Source organism: Narcine bancroftii, chromosome 2, assembly GCF_036971445.1.
Source record: "Narcine bancroftii isolate sNarBan1 chromosome 2, sNarBan1.hap1, whole genome shotgun sequence".
NCBI classification, from domain to species: domain Eukaryota; kingdom Metazoa; phylum Chordata; class Chondrichthyes; order Torpediniformes; family Narcinidae; genus Narcine; species Narcine bancroftii.
Genome location: NC_091470.1, coordinates 15,596,872 through 15,607,261, shown reverse-complemented (window position 1 = coordinate 15,607,261; position 10,390 = coordinate 15,596,872). Strand labels below are relative to the sequence as shown.

General features: G+C 44.2%; 1 long non-coding RNA gene across 6 annotated transcripts; it reads right to left on the bottom strand.

The window, feature by feature from the left end:
* Positions 1-436: 436 nt before the first annotated feature.
* LOC138752252 (uncharacterized) lies at positions 437-8,792 on the bottom strand. 6 transcript variants are annotated; one of them, XR_011350447.1, is made up of 4 exons: positions 8,711-8,792; positions 5,920-6,054; positions 5,558-5,807; positions 437-959 (listed from the first exon to the last, which is right to left on the bottom strand). It is a non-coding gene; the product is annotated as an uncharacterized lncRNA (long non-coding RNA). The 6 variants fall into 6 exon arrangements; XR_011350443.1 differs by having other exon boundaries at positions 8,454-8,721; XR_011350445.1 differs by having other exon boundaries at positions 8,509-8,721.
* Between the last annotated feature and the right edge of the window lie 1,598 nt (positions 8,793-10,390).

Here is a 10,390-nt window from a genome sequence, read left to right as displayed (position 1 = left end):
TGTCCATTCCCAAGGTCATTATGTCCTAGCTCCAGAATCGAATGTAGGAAGCATTTATCCATCATTAACTATGGCTAAATTTTGGAGCACATGAAGCATTGGCCAATAACAGCTGGCTCTGAAGCTGTAACAGTGTCTGGGCTCCAATGCATCAAGTTTGTTTGAAAGTGATTCAAAATTGGAACTCACTCACCACCAAGTGTTGCCACATGACGAGGAGCTGTCACTTAAATTGAGAAGAGTGGAAGGGGAAAGGGGTACAGGGCTACGCAAGGGAGATTTCAGTGGGGTTTGAATTCATGACTTCCCTCACTCGAAGCTGGGGGTGAATGAGTGGAAAGGGGGATGCCTCGGCTGCACTGAAATACAGTTTCAGTCAGAAAAAGTCAAGTTTGCAAGATTTTGTTCCAACTCCTCCTGGCCATGATATCAAACAATCAGTAGACACAGAGTTTTATTGCATGGACACAGGTCCTTCTGCCCAATTTATACATGCTCTCTGGGCCAATTTATTTGAGCTTGTCCCATTTGCCTGCATTTGGCCCACATTCTTCCAAACCTTTTCTGTCCAGTTTCAAGATAACAGTACCTAAAAGATGTCCTGAGTGTTGGTCACGTGGCTCTCTCTGCAACCCTGGCAGAATGCGACATATAGCTGTCATTTTTCAGTCAGTGTTGGATGTGAGTCATTCCTCAACGTCAACAGGCAGATGGCAATTACTTGTCTGTGGGAGAGAGTGTTGGTAAACCACCACAGTGCTGCAAATGAGAGCTGATAAATAGGCGCAGCTCGCAAAATGTCACACAGCAAGCCCCTGTGAAGCCCCACCATCCTTTGCACGGTTGTCATCGAGTTCAGACTGATGGGTAGGTTTGGTTGAAGCCTCGGTGGGGCATCGAAAGGTGAAGATCGGTGAACGTGACTGCACGATGGCCAAAAGTTCGCCCTCTTCCATATTCTGCATAAAGCAGATTAATCAGTTCATTAATGCTGGTAGAACCCTTGTTCCAGGTCTTAGCTATGATGTACTCCATATAATCATATATAACCATATAACCATTTACATATTGATCTTTCGAGTCCGCACCAGTTCACTAGAACAACTCCACTAGCTCAAACCTCCCGCTCTCCGCCAATAACCCTCCAACCCCCTCACCTCCACGTACACATTCAACCTTCTCTTAAATAACAGAAGGAACCCTGACGCAATTATCTCATTCAAAAGATCATTCCATTCTGCCACCACTCGCTGAGTGAAAAAGCCACCTCTAATATTTCTCCAAAAGTGTTGTCCCCTTAACTCATGGCCTCTTGTTCCAACCTCCCCTGTCCTCAGGGGAAAGAGTCTGTTTATGTCAGGTCTATCTATTCCTTTCATAATTTTAAATACCTCTATCAAGTCCCCTCTCAATCGTCTACGTTCCAATGAATAAAGTCCCAGTCTCCTTAATCTCTCCCTGTAATCCAGATGCTCCGACAATAAACTTGAACTTCACCAGGATGGGGGAGAGGTGGTTTCTTCTGGAGAGTCCAGAGGTTGGGATGGCCCATTCCTTAATTATTTTACCTCAACGGCTCATAGTCTTTGGAACTCTCTTCCGCAAAGAGCTGCCGAATATTTTTTGGCAAAGGTAGCAGATTCTTGACAAACAAGAAAGGGGTCATTCCACAAATTCAGTGTATCATTCTTTCCACTCATTCGCACCCCTCACCACCCAGCTTTTAGTGAGGGAAGTCATGAATTCAAACCTCACTGAAATCACACGACACCCTGTTGTCCTGCAACCACTTCCCCTTCCGTTCTAATTTCAAACGACAGCTCTGTGTCACTTGGGTGATGGGAATTCAGAACTGAAGTTACAGTCAGACCAGAATCAGAACTTAGTGTCATCAACATGTCACCATCTCCCAAGATTCTCTGTTTTGCTGTGGCATCACAATGCAAACATTTACATCCACCATATTATAAAATAAATAAAAATAGTGCAAGAAAATGTCAAAGTGAGGCAGTGTCTGTGGTTCATTGATCATTCAGGAATCTGATGGCAGCGGGGAAGAAGCTGTCCTTGTACCACTTGTGAGAGTTCCAAAGACTTGTCTTTAGGCTCCTGTACCTTTTTCCCAATGGTAGCAGAGTGAAGAGGGCATGGCCTGGGTGGTGGGAGTCCTTGAGGATAGAGGCTGCTTTCTTAAGACACCACCTCAATGGAGGGGAGACTGTTGCCCATAATGTCGCAGGCCGAGTTAACAACCCTCTGGAGTTTTTTCCTGACTTGAGCATCAGCACTTCCTTCCCAGACAGCGATGCAACCAGGCAGAATGCTCTCCAGGGTACACTTGTACACTTGGTACACTTGTAGAAGTTTTCAAGCAGAGAAGGGATCGGATGGAGTCAACATGGATTTACAAAAGGTAAATCGTGCTTGACGAATCTATTGGAATTCTTTGAGATGGTGACAGGTAAAATAGATGGGGGAGAGCCAGTGGATGTGGTGTACCTGGACTTCCCAAAGGCCTTCGATAAGGTCCCGCATAAACGACTGGCTTCCAAAATCAAGGCTCATGGGATTGGGGGCAAAGTATTGATGTGGATTGAGAACTGGCTGGCAGATAGAAGACAGAGAGTTGGGATAAATGGCTCGTTTTCTGAGTGGCAGGCGGTGACCAGTGGGGTGCCACAGGGATCTGTACTGGGACCCCAGCTGTTCACAATTTACATTAATGATCTGGATGAGGGGATTGGATGGAATATCTCCAAATTTGCAGATGACACTAAGCTAGGAGGGGTTGTGTGCACGGAAGAGGGGGTCAGGAAGCTCCAGTGTGATTTGGATAAATTGAAGGACTGGGCAGATCCATGGCAAATGCACTACAATGTGGATCAATGTGAGGTTATCCACTTTGGTAATACAAACCGGAGGGCAGATTACTATTTGAATGGCAATAGATTGGGAGATGGGGAAGTGCAGAGAGACCTAGGGGTACTTGTGCACCAGTCACTGAAGGCGAGCATGCAGGTACAGCAGGCAGTTAAAAAGGCAAATGGTATGTTGGCCTTCATATCAAGAGGGTTTGAGTATAGGAACAAGGATACCTTACTGCAGCTGTACAGAGCCTTGGTGAGACCCCACCTGGAGTATTGTGTGCAGTTTTGGTCACCTTATCTAAGGAAGGATGTTCTTGCAATGGAGGGAGTGCAGAGGCGATTCACCAGGCTGATACCTGGAATGGCAGGAATGACTTAGGAGGAAAGATTGCGCAAATTGGGATTGTACTCCTGGAGTTTAGAAGATTGAGAGGGGATCTCATAGAGACCTATAAAATTCTGGCAGGACTGGACAGAATGGATGCAGATGGGATGTTTCCAAGGATGGGAAAATCCAGAACCCGGGGCCATGGTTTGAGGATAATAGGCAAACCATTTAGGACCGAGATGAGGAGGAATTTCTTGACCCAGAGGGTGGTGAATCTGTGGAATTCATTGCCACAGAGGGCAGTAGAGGCAGGTTCATTAAATCTATTTAAGAGGGAATTAGATCTCTTCTTTCTTTGGCTTGGCTTCGCGGACGAAGATTTATGCAGGGGGTAAAAAGTCCACGTCAGCTGCAGGCTCGTTTGTGGCTGACAAGTCCGATGCGGGACAGGCAGACACGATTGCAGCGGTTGCAGGGGAAAATTGGTGGGTTGGGGTTGGGTGTTGGGTTTTTCCTCCTTTGCCTTTTGTCAGTGAGGTAGGCTCTGCGGTCTTCTTCAAAGGAGGTTGCTGCCCGCCAAACTGTGAGGTGCCAAGATGCACGGTTTGAGGCGATATCAGCCCACGGGCGGTGGTCAATGTGGCAGGCACCAAGAGATTTCTTTAGGCAGTCTTTGTACCTTTTCTTTGGTGCACCTCTGTCACGGTGGCCAGTGGAGAGCTCGCCATATAACACGATCTTGGGAAGGCGATGGTCCTCCATTCTGGAGACGTGACCCATCCAGCGCAGCTGGATCTTCAGCAGCGTGGACTCGATGCTGTCGACCTCTGCCATCTCGAGTACTTCGACGTTAGGGATGTAAGCGCTCCAATGGATGTTGAGGATGGAGCGGAGACAACGCTGGTGGAAGCGTTCTAGGAGCCGTAGGTGGTGCCGGTAGAGGACCCATGATTCGGAGCCGAACAGGAGTGTGGGTATGACAACGGCTCTGTATACGCTTATCTTTGTGAGGTTTTTCAGTTGGTTGTTTTTCCAGACTCTTTTGTGTAGTCTTCCAAAGGCGCTATTTGCCTTGGCGAGTCTGTTGTCTATCTCATTGTCGATCCTTGCATCTGATGAAATGGTGCAGCCGAGATAGGTAAACTGGTTGACCGTTTTGAGTTTTGTGTGCCCGATGGAGATGTGGGGGGGCTGGTAATCATGGTGGGGAGCTGGCTGATGGAGGACCTCAGTTTTCTTCAGGCTGACTTCCAGGCCAAACATTTTGGCAGTTTCCGCAAAGCAGGACGTCAAGCGCTGAAGAGCTGGCTCTGAATGGGCAACTAAAGCGGCATCGTCTGCAAAGAGTAGTTCACGCACAAGTTTCTCTTGTGTCTTGGTGTGAGCTTGCAGGCGCCTCAGATTGAAGAGACTGCCATCCGTGCTGTACCGGATGTAAACAGCGTCTTCATTGTTGGGGTCTTTCATGGCTTGGTTCAGCATCATGCTGAAGAAGATTGAAAAGAGGGTTGGTGCCAGAACACAGCCTTGCTTCACGCCATTGTTAATGGAGAAGGGTTCAGAGAGCTCATTGCTGTATCTGACCCGACCTTGTTGGTTTTCGTGCAGTTGGATAATCATGTTGAGGAACTTTGGGGGACATCCGATGCGCTCTAGTATTTGCCAAAGCCCTTTCCTGCTCACGGTGTCGAAGGCTTTGGTGAGGTCAACAAAGGTGATGTAGAGTCCTTTGTTTTGTTCTCTGCATTTTTCTTGGAGCTGTCTGAGGGCAAAGACCATGTCAGTAGTTCCTCTGTTTGCGCGAAAGCCGCACTGTGATTCTGGGAGAATATTCTCGGCGACACTAGGTATTATTCTATTTAGTAGAATCCTAGCGAAGATTTTGCCTGCAATGGAGAGCAACGTGATTCCCCTGTAGTTTGAGCAGTCTGATTTCTCGCCTTTGTTTTTGTACAGGGTGATGATGGTGGCATCACGAAGATCCTGAGGCAGTTTACCTTGGTCTATTTCTTCAGTATAAGGGTATTAAAGGTTACGGAGAGAAGGCGGGGACGGGGTACTGAACTTTAAGATCAGTCATGATCTCGATGAATGGCGGAGCAGGCTCGAAGGGTCGAATGACCTACTCCTGCTCCTATCTTCTATGTTTCTGCGTGAATGTTTGAAGTGTCAGGGCAGTCGTAAGGAGCTGAGTGGCCTACTCCTGCCCCTAGCTCTCTGTTTGTATCTTACCTTAATGTGTAGAAAGTGTTTAACATTTTCTTGGAGAGAATGTGAGAATTTTAAAAACATAGAAAATTTACAGCAGAGGGAAGCCATTCAACACATCATATCTATGCCAGTTGTCCAACAGCTATCTCACCTCATCATTGTTTCTATCTTCACAGATGCTGCTTGGCCTGTTGAGATTGTCCTCCATTCTCTGGTTTGATTTCAGACTTCCAGCATTTGCAATGTTTTGCTTCACCAGTCTGCGTCTCACATTACCCGATCAGAGCTTTCCCTGTTTATACCTCCTGCACTAAAACTCTGCTTCGGAAGAGTAAAACACATAAAGGCCAATATATCACATGAAACAGGAGTTGATCCAAGATTTTGCGAATGGCTGGAACCTTCAAGATAAAACAGTCATGTTTTATCTTCAGTAGTACAGCCGGAAAATTATTGTGAATATGTACATTTTGCATTTTATAGACATTAGATATTATAATAACAAAATCTTACTTTGATGAAGGGCTTAAGCCCAAAATGTTGGTTCTGCATCTTTTTCTTTGGACTGTTTGACCTGTTGCGTTTCTCCTGAATTGTGTTTTTCTTCAATCACGGTGTCTTTTATTTCCTCCTCATAAATTATAATTACTGAAAGAATGGAGGCAAGAGATTTATGTTTCGGAGTAAGTTGGTTGTTTGGTAACAGGACACTGAGTTTTAGTGTCCTCCATTCAGGGGTAAGTTTTTATTGCCAAGGATGGTGGTGGAGGCTGGAACATTAGGGGCATTGAGAGTCTTGTAGACAGGTACATGGATGAAAGAAAGAGGGTTATGAGGTAGGGAAGGTTTAGTTTGTGGGGGGGGGGGTAGGTCAGCACAACATCATGGGCTGAAGGGCCAGTACTGTGCTGTAATATTCTATTTTTCAAAAACGGGCATCACTGAAAGGCCAGCATTCATTGTTCATCCTTAATGTTACAAAATTATTATTCACATTTCATTCAAGAAGGTTCTAAATCACAGATCATATACAAAAAAGTACACAAACTCAACAAATTCACCAGGGCAACTTCATGACTCTGTATTGGTGAAAATAAATTGATACACACATTAATCTCGTAGTAAAAGTCAAATATTTCTCAAGGAGGAATACGTACAATCAAGGTTAGAAAATGAATGAATAACGTTTGAAATGTAAATAGAAGTAGACAAGAATAAACCAAGGTCTTTAACTTAAGATACTTGACATAATATTGTACCCTTGTGGCATGGAGATAAGATTAGACTTGGTTGGAACAATAATTTGTCCAAAGTAACAAAGCTCCCAAAGAACAAGTTCAACTCCTACAAATGAACAAGAGTTTAAAAACAAAATTGTGTTGGAAGTGTGAAATTAAAAAGAAAAAAATGCCAAGATACTCAGTGGATCAGGCAGATTCTGGGGAGAGAGAAACTGAGTTAGCTTCAGACTGATGATATTTGCACACAAATCATTCTCTGGGTTTTACTGTGACTACAACCCAAAAATTAGAAAAGAAGACTGTGGATTAGCACTGCTGGTATTACAGGTGCTCCTCAACTTATGATGGGGGCACGTTCCAGCAAACGCATCATAGGTTGAAAAAAATTGTAAGTTGAAAAAGAATACCACACCTACCATTTTTTACAATTAAAATTTGAATGCTTTTAATCCACACTGAGAAAGCAGAGACTGAGTGCGGTTGTGTCAGCCTTGCGAGAGAGTATGCTGCCATCGCCCAGCATCGTGAGAGAGTAGCATATCATATATCGCAAGCACGGAAACAGATCGGAATTTGAAATTCGAGTACGGATTCAAACCATCGTAACTTCAAAACATCGTAAGTTGGGGAGCACCTGTAGTCAAATCTGACGAAGGATCCGGGCCCGAAATTTTGCTTCCTATGAACGTTACCAAATCTGTTCGTTTAAGTGAGTTGACTGGAAAATGGAAGTAAGTTATGGGAAGCAACATCAACTCTACACTGAAACTACAATGTGACAACAACATTGTGGGACCCGTGTGTCTCAGAGAACAAAAGGCACCATCTACATCTCGTATACTGTCAGCAGGGCTAGAAGCTTGAGGCAATGATACAACACTCCCAATGGCTCAAACACAGTGATTCTGTTCATTAGGAAAAATAATAATTGAAAGCAAAAGTTATGAAGATAGATAAATCCTTTTCTGATTAAGATTGAGGTCAAATTTTACCATTGAAGGAGCAAGGGAAAAATCAAGAAGTTGTCATCCAATTCTGTGAAGGTCACTGACCTGAAACTCTATGTTTGTCAACAGATGGCTGCCCACTGAATATCTCCAGTGATCTCTGTTTTTATTCAAAGGTCAGAGAGAAACATCGGTCCATTTATCATACCTCAGGTTCTAACACTTTTCGTGAACTTTAACCAAGTCAGAAATATCCTAGGCAAACTTCTACAAATGTGTGGTGGAAAGTGTGCTGTCCAGCTGCATCGTGGCCTGGTATGGGGCACCAATACCTCTTAAGAGAAAAGCCCTGCAAAAGGTAGTGGACACAGCCTTGTCAATCACAGGCAAAATTCTCCCCTCCGAGGAAATCTACATGGAACAGTGCTGTCAGAGACCAGCAGCAATCAACAAGGATCCACACAACCCAAGATATGCTCTGTTCTCTCTGCTTCCTTCAGGAAAGGGGTATAGGTGGCACAAGACTCGTACCACCAGATTCAGGAACAGTTGCTACGCATCAACCATCAGATTTGATAGGGTTTGTTGTTTAGGAATCTGAAGTCTCTGATAGAGACTTAGTTAAAGATTCTTAATTTACACATCATTTATTAATGGATTTTTTTCTGTAATTGCAGTTTGTTTACATTTTTTCTTTATATACACATTTCTTCTTGAGTACAGTTTACAGTTACCGATAAGAAATTTGGCCTGGCTTGCAATAAAAAGGATCTCAGGGCTGTATGTGATGTCATGTATAAACTCTGACAATAAATTTGAACCTTGATATCATCAATATTGAGAGCCAATCATCAATTACAGAGGGTAAGCTTTGTCAGTCAGCCAGTGGTATGGGAAATTAGGGGCCACAGCACCAGCTCTGTTGAGAGAAGGAATATACTCTGCTTCCTGGCTCTCCTCAGGTGCCTCCTTGCTAGCATGGAAGCAGACCTAGCAGTGGTAGGCAGGCTTGCTCTGAGCATTGGGCAAAGACTGCAGGTGGCTCCCCTGAGGATCCACTGTAATGAGCAGCCCTGAGGACTTTTCAGAGCTATCAAATATGGAAGCTGTTCTCACTGTGTCTGCTTGCAACATGTGACCAAGCCATCACAGACATCATGTGACATCACAGACATCATGTGACCAAGCCATCACAGACATCATGTGACATCACAGACATCATGTGACCAAGCCATCACAGACATCATGTGACATCACAGACATCATGTGACCAAGCCATCACAGACGCACAAATGGGTCCAAGGTTGATGCGTGACAATTCTGCGTTCAGGATTAGCAGGCTTCTTGTTGCAGCCACGTGAAATAACTTTCGTCATAAAGCACACAAACAGGTTCTGCAGCCCATCCTGCCTGAGCTGATTATTAACCACCAATATATTTTAATCTGTTTTACTAGTAATTGATCCACAACCGCCTGTGCCATGATGTCTCAAATACCCATCTCGATGTTTGGAAATGTTTGTGTCTCTCTCCTCCCACCACACTCTCATGTACTGTATTCCAAATTCAAACCACCCTTGGGGCAAAATATTTCTTCCTTGTATCCGCTCAACATGGATATAGCCAGAAACGGGGAGAAACACTCCCCCATCCCCCTGTTGAGGAGAAGCATAGGAGACAACCCGTCAGGATGCGATCCGAGAGGGTGCTGAGAGCAAGAGGGCTCTCAAAGGGTCTGAGGTGCTGAAGACTTCCTCATCATATCGGAGGTTTAGATCTGAAGCTCGGGTGTCGAGCTTTGAACTGGGGTCGATGCAGCTGCAGAGGCTGTAGGAGCGCTCAAGGCAAATCCACGGGCACTCAGCGTCTCTGAGGGGACTCTCTTTTGATTCTCTTACTGTTAAGGGTGCCAGACAATACTAATGGTGACTTTTTGTCTGCCTGACGGCAGAATAAAGGAAATTTTGTGTAATATTACATTTTCTGTTTTATTACATGACAATAAAAGAATCTTGAACAAATCTATTCTCCTTGTTTATGGATTCCTGATATGAGGAAAAGTTTACTACTTTCTTTGGCCCTCAGGGACCCCCGATTTCACCCCCCCCCCCCAAGTCTCTTCTGTCCCATGGAAAACATGGGACACTCTCTCTCCTCACAACTGAGATACTCTATTCATGCCAAAATCCTGGCAAATCCCCTCTCACACACTCCAGGTGTAGCCTCACCAGGGTTTAATAAAACTAACCACACCTTCCCTGCTCTTATATACTGTGCCCCAGTTAATCCCATCTGTCTTCTTTGTTACCTTATCAAAGGATTATGATAGACAACTTCAAGATGAATGCAAAGAGAATTTCAGATTTGCTGTATCATGTAGAAAGTTGGAGAAACATTAGCTTTTATTGAATGTAGCATGTTTATGATGCCGACACATTGCACAGATCTCAGGTTGACTGCAAGTTTCACAACAAATGTGAGGAGCCCGGGGTTAGCAAAATTTAGACACTAACTTCAATATTTCTAAAAGTGTCAGAAAATTATTTTGTAAAACTATATTCTACAAAAATACCAAGTGATATTTATTCTTTAATGAGGTCATTCCACAAAGGTTAATCCCAAAAGTATCCAATTTTAATTGCTCGAATACAGCACAAATCAAAGCCAAAAGATGTTTTGTCTTTGGATTACAAGTGAACCTTCAAATTGCTCACGTCATTTTCACACATTGTAATTAAAACAATCCACTAACAAAAACTTAATCTCGACTCAAGAAAGCACTCCGCAGCCAGAAAA